Consider the following 15,289-nt stretch of genomic DNA (forward strand, 5'->3'; position numbering starts at 1 on the left):
TAAGTACAAGAAGGCTGACTCTTCCTACCGTCTATGTTTTGAACAATTCCTGTGACACTAGTTGTAGATTCCGATGCTTCACTTCGGGTTTACTGTATTCCACTGACCTTCTTATTGACGATGAAACACAGAAATTGTATCGGAATTATAAACAAAAGGCACAATGCCGACTCATGTACATGAAGACTGGCTCTTCTTACTGTATATGTTTGAACCATTCCTGTGACACTAGTTATAGATTCCGATGCTTCACTTCAGGTTTACTGTATAACTCTGACCTTCTTATAGACGATGAAACACAGAAATTGCATCGGAATTAAATACATAGGCACAATTCCAACTCAAGTACAAGAAGACTGGCTCTTCTTACTGTCTATGCTTTGAACCATTCCTGTGACATTAGTTATAGATTCCGAAGCTTCACTTCAGGTTAACTGTATGCCTCTGACCTTCTTATTGACGATGAAACACAGAAATAGCATCGGAATTAAATAGAAAAGGCACAGTGCCGACTTAAGTACTAGAAGACTGGCTCTTCTTACTGTCTATGTTTTGAAGCTTTCCTGTGAGACCGGTTTTAGATTCAGATGCTTCACTTCAGGTTTACTGTATCCCTTGGGCCTTCTTACTGACGACGAGACACAGAAATTGAAACAGAATTATATAGAAAAGGCACAATGCTGATTTAAGTACAAAAAAACTACTCTTCTTACAGTCTATGTTCTGAACCTTACCTGTGCGACCAGTTTTAGATTCCGATGCTTCACTTCAGGTTTACTGTATCCTTTGGACCTTCTTATTGACGATGAAAGACAGAAATTGCATCGGAATTAAATACAAAAGGCACAACGCCGACTTAAGTACAAGAAGACTGACTCTTCTTACTGACTATGTTTTGAACATTTCCTGTGAGACCAGTTTTAGATTCCGATGCTTGACTATATGTTTTACTGTATCCCTTGGACCTTCTTATTGACGATGAAACACAGAAATTGCATCAGAATTAAATTCAAAAGGCACAATGCTGACTTAAGTACAAGAAGACTGACTCTTCCTACTGACTATGATTTCAACATTTCCTGTGAGACCAGTTTTAGATTCCGATGCTTCACTATATGTTTACTGTATCCCATGGACTTTCTTATTGACGATGAAACACAGAAATTGAATTGGAATTAAATACAAAAGGCACAATGCCGACTTAAGTACAAGAAAACTGACTCTTCTTACTGTGTATGCTTTCAACCATTCCTGTGACACTAGTTATAGATTCCGATGCTTCATTTCAGGAACACTGTATCTCTCTGACCTTCTTATTGACGATGAAACACAGAAATTGCATCGGAATTAAATACAAAAGGCACAATGCCGACTCAAGTAAAAGTCGACTGGCTCTTCTTACTGTCTATGTTTTGAAACTTTCCTGTGAGTCTGGTTTTAGATTCCGATGCTTCACTTCCGGTTTACTGTATACCTTTGATCTTCTTATTGACGACGAAACACAGAAATTGCATCGGAATTAAATAGAAGAGCAACAATGCTGACTTAAGTACAAGATAACTGACTCTTCTTACTGTCTATGTTTTTGAATTATTCCTGTGACACTAGTTACACATTCCGATGCTTCACTTCACGTTCACTGTATCCCTCTGACCTTCGTATTGACGATGAAACACAGAAATTGCAGCGGAATTAAATACAAAAGGCACAATGCCGACTTAAGTACAAGAAGACTGACTCTTCTTACTGTCTTTGATTTGAACCATTCCTGTGACACTAGTTATAGATTCCGATGCTTCACTTCAGGTTTACTGTATCCCTCTGACCTTCTTGTTGACGATGAAACACAGAAATTGCATCGGAATTAAATACAAAAGGCACATGCCGAATCAAGTACAAGAAGACTGGCTCTTCCTACTGCCTAAGTTTTCAACCATTCCTGTGACACTAGTTATAGATTCCGATGCTTCACTTCTGGTTTACTGTATCCCTCTGACCTTCTCATTGACGATGAAACACAGAAATTGCATTGGAATTAAATACAAAAGCACAATGCCGACTCAAGTACAAGAAGACTGGCTCTTCTTACTGTCTATGTTGTAACCATTCCTGTGACACTAGTTATAGATTCCGATGTTTCACTTCAGGTTTACTGATTCCCTCTGACCTACGTATTGACGATGAAACACAGAAACTGCATCGGAATTAAATACAAAATGCACAATGCCGACTCAAATACAAGATGACTGGCTCCTCTTACTCTCTATGTTTCGAACCTTTCCTGAGAGACCGGTTTTAGATTCCGGGGCTTCACTTCAGGCTTACTGTATCCCTTGGACCTTCTTATTGACTACGAAAGACAGAAATTGCATCGGAATTAAATACAAAAGGCACAACGCCGACTTAAGTACAAGAAGACTGACTCTTCTTACTGACTATGTTTTGAACATTTCCTGTGAGACCAGTTTTAGAATCCGATGCATGACTATATGTTTACTGTATCCCTTGGACCTTCTTATTGACGATGAAACACAGAAATTGCATCAGAATTAAATACAAAAGGCACAATGATTACTTAAGTACAAGAAGACTGACTCTTCCTTCTGACTATGATTTCAACATTTCCTGTGAGACCAGTTTAAGATTCCGATGCTTCACTATATGTTAACTGTATCCCATGGACTTTCTTATTGACGATGAAACACAGAAAGTGAATTGGAATTAAATACAAAAGGCACAATGCCGACTTAAGTACAACAAAACTGACTCTTCTTACTGTGTAAGCTTTGAACCATTCCTGTGACACTAGTTATAGATTCCGATGCTTCACTTCAGGTACACTGTATCTCTCTGACCTTCTTATTGACGATGGAACACAGAAATTGCATCGGAATTAAATACAAAAGGCACAATGCCGACTCAAGTACAAAAAAACTGACTCTTCTTACTGTCTATGTTTTGAACCATTCCTGTGACACTTGTTATAATTTCCAATGCTTCACTTCAGGTTTACTGAATCCCTCTGACCTTCTTATTCGCGATGAAACACAGAAATTGCTTCGGAATTAAACCCAAAAGGCACAATGCCGACTTAAGTACAAGAAGACTGACTCGTCTTACTGTCTATGTTTTGAACTATTCCTGTGACACTAGTTATAGATTCCGATGCTTCACTTCAGGTTTACTGTATCCCTCTGACCTTCTTGTTGACGATGAAACACAGAAATTGCATCGGAACTAAATACAAAAGGCACAATGCCGAATCAAGTACAAGAAGACAGGCTCTTCCTACTGCCTAAGTTATCAACCATTCCTGTGACACTAGTTATAGATTCCGATGCTTCACCTCTGGTTTACTGTATCCCTTGACCTTCTTGTTGACGATGAAACACAGAAATTGCATCGGAATAAAATACAAAAGGCACAAGGCCGAATCAACTACAAGAAAACTGACTCTTCTTACTGTCTATGTTTTGAACCATTCCTATGACACTACTTATAATTTCCAATGCTTCAATTCAGTTTTACTGTGTCCCTCTGACCGTCTTATTGGCGATGAAACACAGAAATTGCATCGGAATTAAATACAAAAGGCACTATGCCGACTTAAGTACAAGAAGACTGACTCGTCTTACTCTCTATGCTTTGAACTATTCCTGTGACACTAGTTATAGATTCCGATGCTTCAGTTCAGGTTTACTGTATCCCTCTGACCGTCTTATTGACGATGAAACACAGAAATTGCATCGAAATTAAATACTTAGGCACAATGCCGACTCAAGTACAAGAAGACTGGCTCTTTTTACTGTCTATGTATTGAACCATTCCTGTGACACTAGTTTTAGATTCCGATGCTTCACCTGAGGTTTACTATATCCCTTGGACCTTCTTATTGACGACGAAACACAGAAATGGCATCGGAATTAAATACAAAAGGCACAATTCCGACTTAAGTGCAAGAAGACTGACTCTTCCTACCGTCTATGTTTTGAACCATTCCTGTCACACTAGTTATAGATTCAGAAGCTTCACTTCAGGTTTACTGTATCCCACTGACCTTCTTATTGACGAAGAAAAACAGAAATTGCATCGGAATTAAATACATAGGCACAATTCCGACTCAAGTACAAGAAGACTGATTCTTCTTACTGTCTATGCTTTGAACCATTCCTGTGACACTAGTTATAGATTCCGAAGCTTCACTTCAGGTTAACTGTATGCCTCTGACCTTCTTATTGACGATGAAACTCAGAAATTGCATCGGAATTAAATGCATAGGCACAATGCCGACTCAAGTACAAAAAGACTGACTCTTCCTACTGTCTATGTTTTAACCATTCCTGTGACACTAGTTATAGATTCCGATGGTTCACTTCAGGTTTACTGATTCCCTCTGACCTACTTATTGACGATGAAACACTGAAACTGCATCGGAATTAAATACAAAATGCACAATGCCGACTCAAATACAAGATGACAGGCTCTTCTTACTCTCTATGTTTCAAACCTTTCCTGAGAGACCGGTTTTAGATTCCGGGGCTTCATTTCAGGCTTACTGTATCCCTTGGACCTTCTTATTGACTACGAAAGACAGAAATTGCATCGGAATTAAATACAAAAGGCACAACGCCGACTTAAGTACAAGAAGACTGACTCTTCTTACTGACTATGTTTTGAACATTTCCTGTGAGACCAGTTTTGCGAATCCGATGGATGACTATATGTTTCCTGTATCCCTTGGACCTTCTTATTGACGATGAAACACAGAAATTGCATCAGAATTAAATACAAAAGGCACAATGCTGACTTAAGGACAAGAAGACTGACTCTTCCTACTGACTATGATTTCAACATTTCCTGTGAGACCAGTTTAAGATTCCGATGCTTCACTATATGTCTACTGTATCCCATGGACTTTCTTATTGACGATGAAACACAGAAAGTGAATTGGAATTAAATACAAAAGGCACAATGCCGACTTAAGTACAACAAAACTGACTCTTCTTACTGTGTAGGCTTTGAACCATTCCTGTGACACTAGTTATAGATTCCGATGCTTCACTTCAGGTACACTGTATCTCTCTGACCTTCTTATTGACGATGAAACACAGAAATTGCATCGGAATTAAATACAAAAGGTACAATGCCGACTCAAGTACAAGTAGACTGGCTCTTCTTACTGTCTATGTTTGAAACTTTCCTGTGGGCCTGGTTTTAGATTCCGATGCTTCACTTCCGGTTTACTATATTCCCTTTGATCTTCTTATTGACGACGAAACACAGAAATTGCATCGGAATTAAATAGAAGAAGCACAATGCCGACTTAAGTACAAGATAACTGACCCTGCTTACTGTCTATGTTTTGAACCATTCCTGTGACACTAGTTACACATTCCGATGCTTCACTTCACGTTTACTGTATCCCTCTGACCTTCGTATTGACGATGAAACACAGAAATTGCAGCGGAATTAAATTCAAAAGGCAAAATGCCGACTTAAGTACAAGAAAACTGACTCTTCTTACTGTCTTTGATTTGAACCATTCCTGTGACACTAGTTATAGATTCCGATGCTTCACTTCAGGTTTACTGTATCCCTCTGACCTTCTTGTTGACGATGAAACACAGCAATTGCATCGGAATAAAATACAAAAGGCACAAGGCCGAATCAACTACAAGAAAACTGACTCTTCTTACTGTCAATGTTTTGAACCATTCCTATGACACTACTTATAATTTCCAATGCTTCACTTCAGTTTTACTGTGTCCCTCTGACCTTCTTATTGGCGATGAAACACAGAAATTGCATCGGAATTAAATACAAAAGGCACAATGCCGACTTAAGTACAAGAAGACTGACTCGTCTTACTCTCTATGCTTTGAACTATTCCTGTGACACTAGTTATAGATTCCGATGCTTCACTTCAGGTTTACTGTATCCCTCTGACCGTCTTATTGACGATGAAACACAGAAATTGCATCGGAATTAAATACTTAGGCACAATGCCGACTCAAGTACAAGAAGACTGGCTCTTTTTACTGTCTATGTATTGAACCATTCCTGTGACACTAGTTTTAGATTCCGATGCTTCACCTGAGGTTTACTCTATCCCTTGGACCTTCTTATTGACGACGAAACACAGAAATGGCTTCGGAATTAAATACATAGGCACAATTCCGACTTAAGTGCAAGAAGACTGGCTCTTCCTACCGTCTATGTTTTGAACCATTCCTGTGACACTAGTTATAGATTCAGATGCTTCACTTCAGGTTTACTGTATCCCACTGACCTTCTTATTGACGAAGAAACACAGAAATTGCATCGGAATTAAATACATAGGCACAATTCCGACTCAAGTACAAGAAGACTGATTCTTCTTACTGTCTATGCTTTGAACCATTCCTGTGACACTAGTTAAAGATTCCGAAGCTTCACTTCAGGTTAACTGTATGTCTCTGACCTTCTTATTGACGATGAAACACAGAAATAGCATCGGAATTAAATAGAAAAGGCACAATGCCGACACAAGTACAAGAAAACTAACTCTTCTTACAGTCTATGTTCTGAACCTTACCTGTGCGACCAGTTTTAGATTCCGATGCTTCACTTCAGGTTTACTGTATCCTTTGGACCTTCTTATTGACGATGAAACACAGAAATTGCATCGGAATTAAATACTTAGGCACAATGCCGACTCAAGTACAAGAAGACTGGCTCTTTTTACTGTCTATGTATTGAACCATTCCTGTGACACTAGTTTTAGATTCCGATGCTTCACCTGAGGTTTACTGTATCCCTTGGACCTTCTTATTGACGACGAAACACAGAAATGGCATCGGAATTAAATACAAATGGCACAATTCCGACTTAAGTGCAAGAAGACTGGCTCTTCCTACCGTCTGTGTTTTGAACCATTCCTGTGACACTAGTTATAGATTCAGATGCTTCACTTCAGGTTTACTGTATCCCACTGACCTTCTTATTGACGAAGAAACACAGAAATTGCATCGGAATTAAATACATAGGCACAATTCCGACTCAAGTACAAGAAGACTGATTCTTCTTACTGTCTATGCTTTGAACCATTCCTGTGACACTAGTTAAAGATTCCAAAGCTTCACTTCAGGTTAACTGTATGTCTCTGACCTTCTTATTTGCGATGAAACACAGAAATTGCATCGGAATTAAATACAAAATGCACAATGCCGACTCAAGTACAAGTAGACTGGCGCTTCTTACTGTCTATGTTTTGAAACTTTCCTGTGAGACTGGTTTTAGATTCCGATGCTGCACTTCGGGTTTACTGTATCCCTTTGATCTTCTTATTGACGACGAAACACAGAAATTGCATCGGAATTAAATAGAAGAGGCACAATGCCGACTTAAGTACAAGATAATTGACTCTTCTTACTGTCTATGTTTTGAACCATTACTGTGACACTAGTTACACATTCCGATGCTTTACTTCACGTTTACTGTATCCCTCTGACCTTCGTATTGACGATGAAACACAGAAATTGCAGCGGAATTAAATACAAAAGGCAGAATGCCGACTTAAGTACAAGAAAACTGACTCTTCTTACTGTCTTTGATTTGAACCATTCCTGTGACACTAGTTATAGATTCCGATGCTTCACTTCAGGTTTACTGTATCCCTCTGACCTTCTTGTTGACGATGAAACACAGAAATTGCATCGGAATTAAATTCAAAAGGCACAAGGCCGAATCAACTACAAGAAAACTGACTCTTCTTACTGTCTATGTTTTGAACCATTCCTGTGACACTAGTTATAATTTCCAATGCTTCACTTCAGGTTTACTGTATCCCTCTGACCTTCTTATTGGCGATGAAACACAGAAATTGCATCGGAATTAAATACAAAAGGCACAATGCCGACTTAAGTACAAGAAGACTGACTCGTCTTACTGTCTATGCTTTGAACTATTCCTGTGACACTAGTTATAGATTCCGATGCTTGAGTTCAGGTTTACTGTATCCCTCTGACCGTCTTATTGACGATGAAACACAGAAATTGCATCGGAATTAAATACTTAGGCACAATGCCGACTCAAGTACAAGAAGACTGGCTCTTTTTACTGTCTATGTATTGAACCATTCCTGTGACACTAGTTTTAGATTCCGATGCTTCACCTGAGGTTTACTGTATCCCTTGGACCTTCTTATTGAAGATGAAACACAGAAATGGCATCGGAATTAAATACAAAAGGCACAATTCCGACTTAAGTGCAAGAAGACTGACTCTTCCTACCGTCTATGTTTTGAACCATTCCTGTGACACTAGTTATAGATTCAGATGCTTCACTTCAGGTTTACTGTATCCCACTGACCTTCTTATTGACGATGAAACACAGAAATTGCGTCGGAATTAAATACATAGGCACAATGCCGACTCAAGTACAAGATGACTGGCTCTTCTTACTGTCTATGCTTTGAACCATTCCTGTGACACTAGTCATAGATTCCGATGTTTCACTTCAGGTTTACTGTATCCCTCTGACCTTCTTATTGACGATGAAACACAGAAATTGCATCAGAATTAAATAGAAAAGGCACAATGCCGACTTAAGTACAAGAAAACTGACTCTTCTTACTGTCTATGTTTTGAAGCATTCCCGTGACACTAGTTATAGATTCCGATGCTTCACTTCAGGTTTACTGTATCTCTCTGACCTTCTTATTGACGATGAAACACAGAAATTGCATCAGAATTAGATAGAAAAGGCACAATTCCGACTTAAGTACAAGAAGGCTGACTCTTCCTACCGTCTATGTTTTGAACAATTCCTGTGACACTAGATATAGATTCCGATGCTTCACTTCGGGTTTACTGTATCCCACTGACCTTCTTATTGACGATGAAACACAGAAATTGCATCGGAATTAAAAACAAAAGGCACAATGCCGACTCATGTACATGAAGACTGGCTCTTCTTACTGTCTATGCTTTGAACCATTCCTGTGACACTAGTTATAGATTCCGATGCTTCACTTCAGGTTTACTGTAACCCTCTGACCTTCTTATTGACGATGAAACACAGAAATTGCATCGGAATTAAATACATAGGCGCAATTCCAACTCAAGTACAGGAAGACTGGGTCTTCTTACTGTCTATGCTTTGAACCATTCCTGTGACACTAGTTATAGATTCCGAAGCTTCACTTCAGGTTAACTGAATGCCTCTGACCTTCTTATTGACGATGAAACACAGAAATAGCATCGGAATTAAATAGAAAAGGAACAATGCCGACTTAAGTACTAGAAGACTGGCTCTTCTTACTGTCTATGTTTTGAAGCTTTCCTGTGAGACCGGTTTTAGATTCAGATGCTTCACTTCAGGTTTACTGTATCCCTTGGGCCTTCTTATTGACGACGAAACACAGAAATTGAAACTGAATTATATAGAAAAAGCACAATGCAGATTTAAGTACAAAAAACTAACTCTTTTTTCAGTCTATGTTCTGAACCTTACCTGTGCGACCAGTTTTAGATTCCGATGCTTCACTTCAGGAATACTGTATCCCTTGGACCTTCTTATTGACGATGAAACACAGAAATGGCATCGGAATTAAATACAAAAGGCACAATTCCGACTTAAGTACAAGAAGGCTGACTCTTCCTACCGTCTATGTTTTGAACCATTCCTGTGACACTAGTTATAGATTCAGATGCTTCACTTCAGGTTTACTGCATCCCTCTGACCTTCTTATTGACGATGAAACACAGAATTTGCATCGGACTTAAATACAAAAGCAGAATGCCGAATTAAGTACAAGGGATCTACTCTTCCTACTGTCTATGTTTTGAACAATTCCTGTGACACTAGTTGTAGATTCCGATGCTTCACTTCGGGTTTACTGTATCCCACTGACCTTCTTATTAACGATGAAACACAGAAATTGCATCGGAATTAAAAACAAAAGGCACAATGCCGACTCATGTACATGAAGACTGGCTCTTCTTACTGTCTATGCTTTGAACCATTCCTGTGACACTTGTTATAGATTCCGAAGCTTCACTTCAGGTTTACTGTATCCCACTGACCTTCTTATTGACGAAGAAACACAGAAATTGCATCGGAATTAAATACATAGGCACAATTCCGACTCAAGTACAAGAAGACTGATTCTTCTTACTGTCTATGCTTTGAACCATTCCTGTGACACTAGTTATAGATTCCGAAGCATCACTTCAGGTTAACTGTATGCCTCTGACCTTCTTAATGACGATGAAACACAGAAATAGCATCGGAATTAAATAGAAAAGGCACAATTGCGACTCAAGTACAAGAAAACTAACTCTTCTTACAGTCTATGTTCTGAACCTTACCTGTGCGACCAGTTTTAGATTCCGATGCTTCACTTCAGGTTTACTGTATCCTTTGGACCTTCTTATTGACGATGAAACACAGAAATTGCATAGGAATTTAATACAAAAGGCACAACGCCGACTTAAGTACAAGAAGACTGACTCTTCTTACTGACTATGTTTTGAACATTTCCTGTGAGACCAGTTTTAGATTCCGATGCTTGACTATATGTTTACTGTATCCCTTGGACCTTCTTATTGACGATGATACACAGAAATTGCATCAGAATTAAATACAAAACGCATAATGCTGACTTAAGTACAGGAAGACTGACCCTTCCTACTGACTATGATTTCAACATTTCCTGTGCGACCAGCTTTAGATTCCGATGCTTCACTATATGTTTACTGTATCCCATGGACTTTCTTATTGACGATGAAACACAGAAATTGAATTGGAAATAAATACAAAAGGCACAATGCCGACTTAAGTACAAGAAAACTGACTCTTCTTACTGTGTATGCTTTGAACCATTCCTGTGACACTAGTTATAGATTCCGATGCTTCACTTCAGGTACACTGTATCTCTCTGACCTTCTTATTTGCAATGTAACACAGAAATTGCATCGGAATTAAATACAAAATGCACAATGCCGACTCAAGTACAAGTAGACTGGCGCTTCTTACTGTCTATGTTTTGAAACTTTCCTGTGAGACTGGTTTTAGATTCCGATGCTGCACTTCGGGTTTACTGTGTCCCTTTGATCTTCTTATTGACGACGAAACACAGAAATTGCATCGGAATTAAATAGAAGAGGCACAATGCCGACTTAAGTACAAGATAATTGACTCTTCTTACTGTCTATGTTTTGAACCATTCCTGTGACACTAGTTACACATTCCGATGCTTCACTTCACGTTTACTGTATCCCTCTGACCTGCGTATTGACGATGAAACACAGAAATTGCAGCGGAATTAAATACAAAAGGCAAAATGCCGACGTAAGTACAAGAAAACTGACTCTTCTTACTGTCTTTGATTTGAACCATTCCTGTGACACGAGTTATAGATTCCGATGCTTCACTTCAGGTTTACTGTATCCCTCTGACCTTCTTGTTGACGATGAAACACAGAAATTGCATCGGAATTAAATTCAAAAGGCACAAGGCCGAATCAACTACAAGAAAACTGACTCTTCTTACTGTCTATGTTTTGAACCATTCCTGTGACACTAGTTATAATTTCCAATGCTTCACTTCAGGTTTACTGTATCCCTCTGACCTTCTTATTGGCGATGAAACACAGAAATTGCATCGGAATTAAATACAAAAGGCACAATGCCGATTTAAGTACAAGAAGACTTACTCGTCTTACTGTCTATGCTTTGAACTATTCCTGTGACACTAGTTATAGATTCCGATGCTTCAGTTCAGTTTTACTGTATCCCTCTGACCGTCTTATTGACGATGAAACACAGAAATTGCATCGGAATTAAATACTTAGGCACAATGCCGACTCAAGTACAAGAAGACTGGCTCTTTTTACTGTCTATGTATTGAACTACTCCTGTGACACTAGTTTTAGATTCCGATGCTTCACCTGAGGTTTACTGTATCCCTTGGACCTTCTTATTGAAGATGAAACACAGAAATGGCATCGGAATTAAATACAAAAGGCACAATTCCGACTTAAGTGCAAGAAGACTGACTCTTCCTACCGTTTATGTTTTGAACCATTCCTGTGACACTAGTTATAGATTCAGATGCTTCACTTCAGGTTTACTGTATCCTACTGACCTTCTTATTGACGATGAAACACAGAAATTGCATCGGAATTAAATACATAGGCACAATGCCGACTCAAGTACAAGAAGACTGGCTCTTCTTACTGTCTATGCTTTGAACCATTCCTGTGACACTAGTCATAGATTCCGATGTTTCACTTCAGGTTTACTGTATCCCTCTGACCTTCTTATTGACGATGAAACACAGAAATTGCATCAGAATTAAATAGAAAAGGCACAATGCCGACTTAAGTACAAGAAAACTGACTCTTCTTACTGTCTATGTTTTGAAGCATTCCCGTGACACTAGTTATAGATTCCGATGTTTCACTTCAGGTTTACTGTATCTCTCTGACCTTCTTATTGACGATGAAACACAGAAATTGCATCAGAATTAGATAGAAAAGGCACAATTCCGACTTAGGTACAAGAAGGCTGACTCTTCCTACCGTCTATGTTTTGAACAATTCCTGTGACACTAGTTGTAGATTCCGATGCTTCACTTCAGGTTTACTGTATCCCTCTGACCTTCTTGTTGACGATGAAACACAGAAATTGCATCGGAACTAAATACAAAAGGCACAATGCCGAATCAAGTACAAGAAGACTGGCTCTTCCTACTGCCTAAGTTTTCAACCATTCCTGTGACACTAGTTATAGATTCCGATGCTTCACTTCTGGTTTACTGTATCCCTCTGACCTTCTCATTGACGATGAAACACAGAAATTGCATTGGAATTAAATACAAAAGCACAATGCCGACTCAAGTACAAGAAGAATGGCTCTTCTTACTGTCTATGTTTTTAACCATTCCTGTGACACTAGTTATAGATTCCGATGCTTCACTTCAGGATTACTGTATCCCTCTTACCTTCTTATTGACGATGAAACACAGAAATTGCATCGGAATTAAATGCATAGGCACAATGCCGACTCAAGTACAAAAAGACTGACTCTTCCCACTGTCTATGTTTTAACCATTCCTGTGACACTAGTTATAGATTCCGATGGTTCACTTCAGGTTTACTGATTCCCTCTGACCTACGTATTGACGATGAAACACAGAAATTGCATCAGAATTAAATACAAAAGGCACAATGGCGACTTAAGTACAAGAAGACTGACTCTTCTTAATGACTATGTTTTGAACATTTCCTGTGAGATCAGTTCTAGAATCCGATGCTTGACTATATGTTTACTGTATCCCTTGGACCTTCTTATTGACGATGAAACACAAAAATTGCATCAGAATTAAATACAAAAGGCACAATGCCGACTTAAGTACAAGAAGACTGACTCGTCTTACTGTCTATGCTTTGAACTATTCCTGTGACACTAGTTATAGATTCCGATGCTTCACTTCAGGTTTACTGTATCCCTCTGACCATCTTGTTGACGATGAAACACAGAAATTGCATCGGAATTAAATACAAAAGGCACAATGCCGAATCAAGTACAAGAAGACTGGCTCTTCCTACTGTCTATGTTTTGAACCATTCCTGTGACACTAGTTATAGATTCCGATGCTTCAGTTCAGGTTTACTGTATCCCTCTGACCGTCTTATTGACGATGAAACACAGAAATTGCATCGGAATTAAATACTTAGGCATAATGCCGACTCAAGTACAAGAAGACTGGGTCTTTTTACTGTCTATGTATTGAACCATTCCTGTGACACTAGTTATAGATTCCGTGGCTTCACTTCAGGTTTACTGTATCTCTCTGACCTTCTTATTGACGATGAAACACAGAAATTGCATCGGAATTAAATACATAGGCACAATTCCGACTCAAGTACAAGAAGACTGATTCTTCTTACTGTCTATGCTTTGAACCATTCCTGTGACACTAGTTAAAGATTCCAAAGCTTCACTTCAGGTTAACTGTATGTCTCTGACCTTCTTATTTGCGATGAAACACAGAAATTGCATCGGAATTAAATACAAAATGCACAATGCCGACTCAAGTACAAGTAGACTGGCGCTTCTTACTGTCTATGTTTTGAAACTTTCCTGTGAGACTGGTTTTAGATTCCGATGCTGCACTTCGGGTTTACTGTATCCCTTTGATCTTCTTATTGACGACGAAACACAGAAATTGCATCGGAATTAAATAGAAGAGGCACAATGCCGACTTAAGTACAAGATAATTGACTCTTCTTACTGTCTATGTTTTGAACCATTCCTGTGACACTAGTTACACATTCCGATGCTTTACTTCATGTTTACTGTATCCCTCTGACCTTCGTATTGACGATGAAACACAGAAATTGCAGCGGAATTAAATACAAAAGGCAGAATGCCGACTTAAGTACAAGAAAACTGACTCTTCTTACTGTCTTTGATTTGAACCATTCCTGTGACACTAGTTATAGATTCCGATGCTTCACTTCAGGTTTACTGTATCCCTCTGACCTTCTTGTTGACGATGAAACACAGAAATTGCATCGGAATTAAATTCAAAAGGCACAAGGCCGAATCAACTACAAGAAAACTGACTCTTCTTACTGTCTATGTTTTGAACCATTCCTGTGACACTAGTTATAATTTCCAATGCTTCACTTCAGGTTTACTGTATCCCTCTGACCTTCTTATTGGCGATGAAACACAGAAATTGCATCGGAATTAAATACAAAAGGCACAATGCCGACTTAAGTACAAGAAGACTGACTCGTCTTACTGTCTATGCTTTGAACTATTCCTGTGACACTAGTTATAGATTCCGATGCTTGAGTTCAGGTTTACTGTATCCCTCTGACCGTCTTATTGACGATGAAACACAGAAATTGCATCGGAATTAAATACTTAGGCACAATGCCGACTCAAGTACAAGAAGACTGGCTCTTTTTACTGTCTATGTATTGAACCATTCCTGTGACACTAGTTTTAGATTCCGATGCTTCACCTGAGGTTTACTGTATCCCTTGGACCTTCTTATTGAAGATGAAACACAGAAATGGCATCGGAATTAAATACAAAAGGCACAATTCCGACTTAAGTGCAAGAAGACTGACTCTTCCTACCGTCTATGTTTTGAACCATTCCTGTGACACTAGTTATAGATTCAGATGCTTCACTTCAGGTTTACTGTATCCCACTGACCTTCTTATTGACGATGAAACACAGAAATTGCATCGGAATTAAATACATAGGCACAATGCCGACTCAAGTACAAG

This window comes from Schistocerca serialis, chromosome 3, assembly GCF_023864345.2.
Source record: "Schistocerca serialis cubense isolate TAMUIC-IGC-003099 chromosome 3, iqSchSeri2.2, whole genome shotgun sequence".
Lineage (NCBI taxonomy): Eukaryota > Metazoa > Arthropoda > Insecta > Orthoptera > Acrididae > Schistocerca > Schistocerca serialis.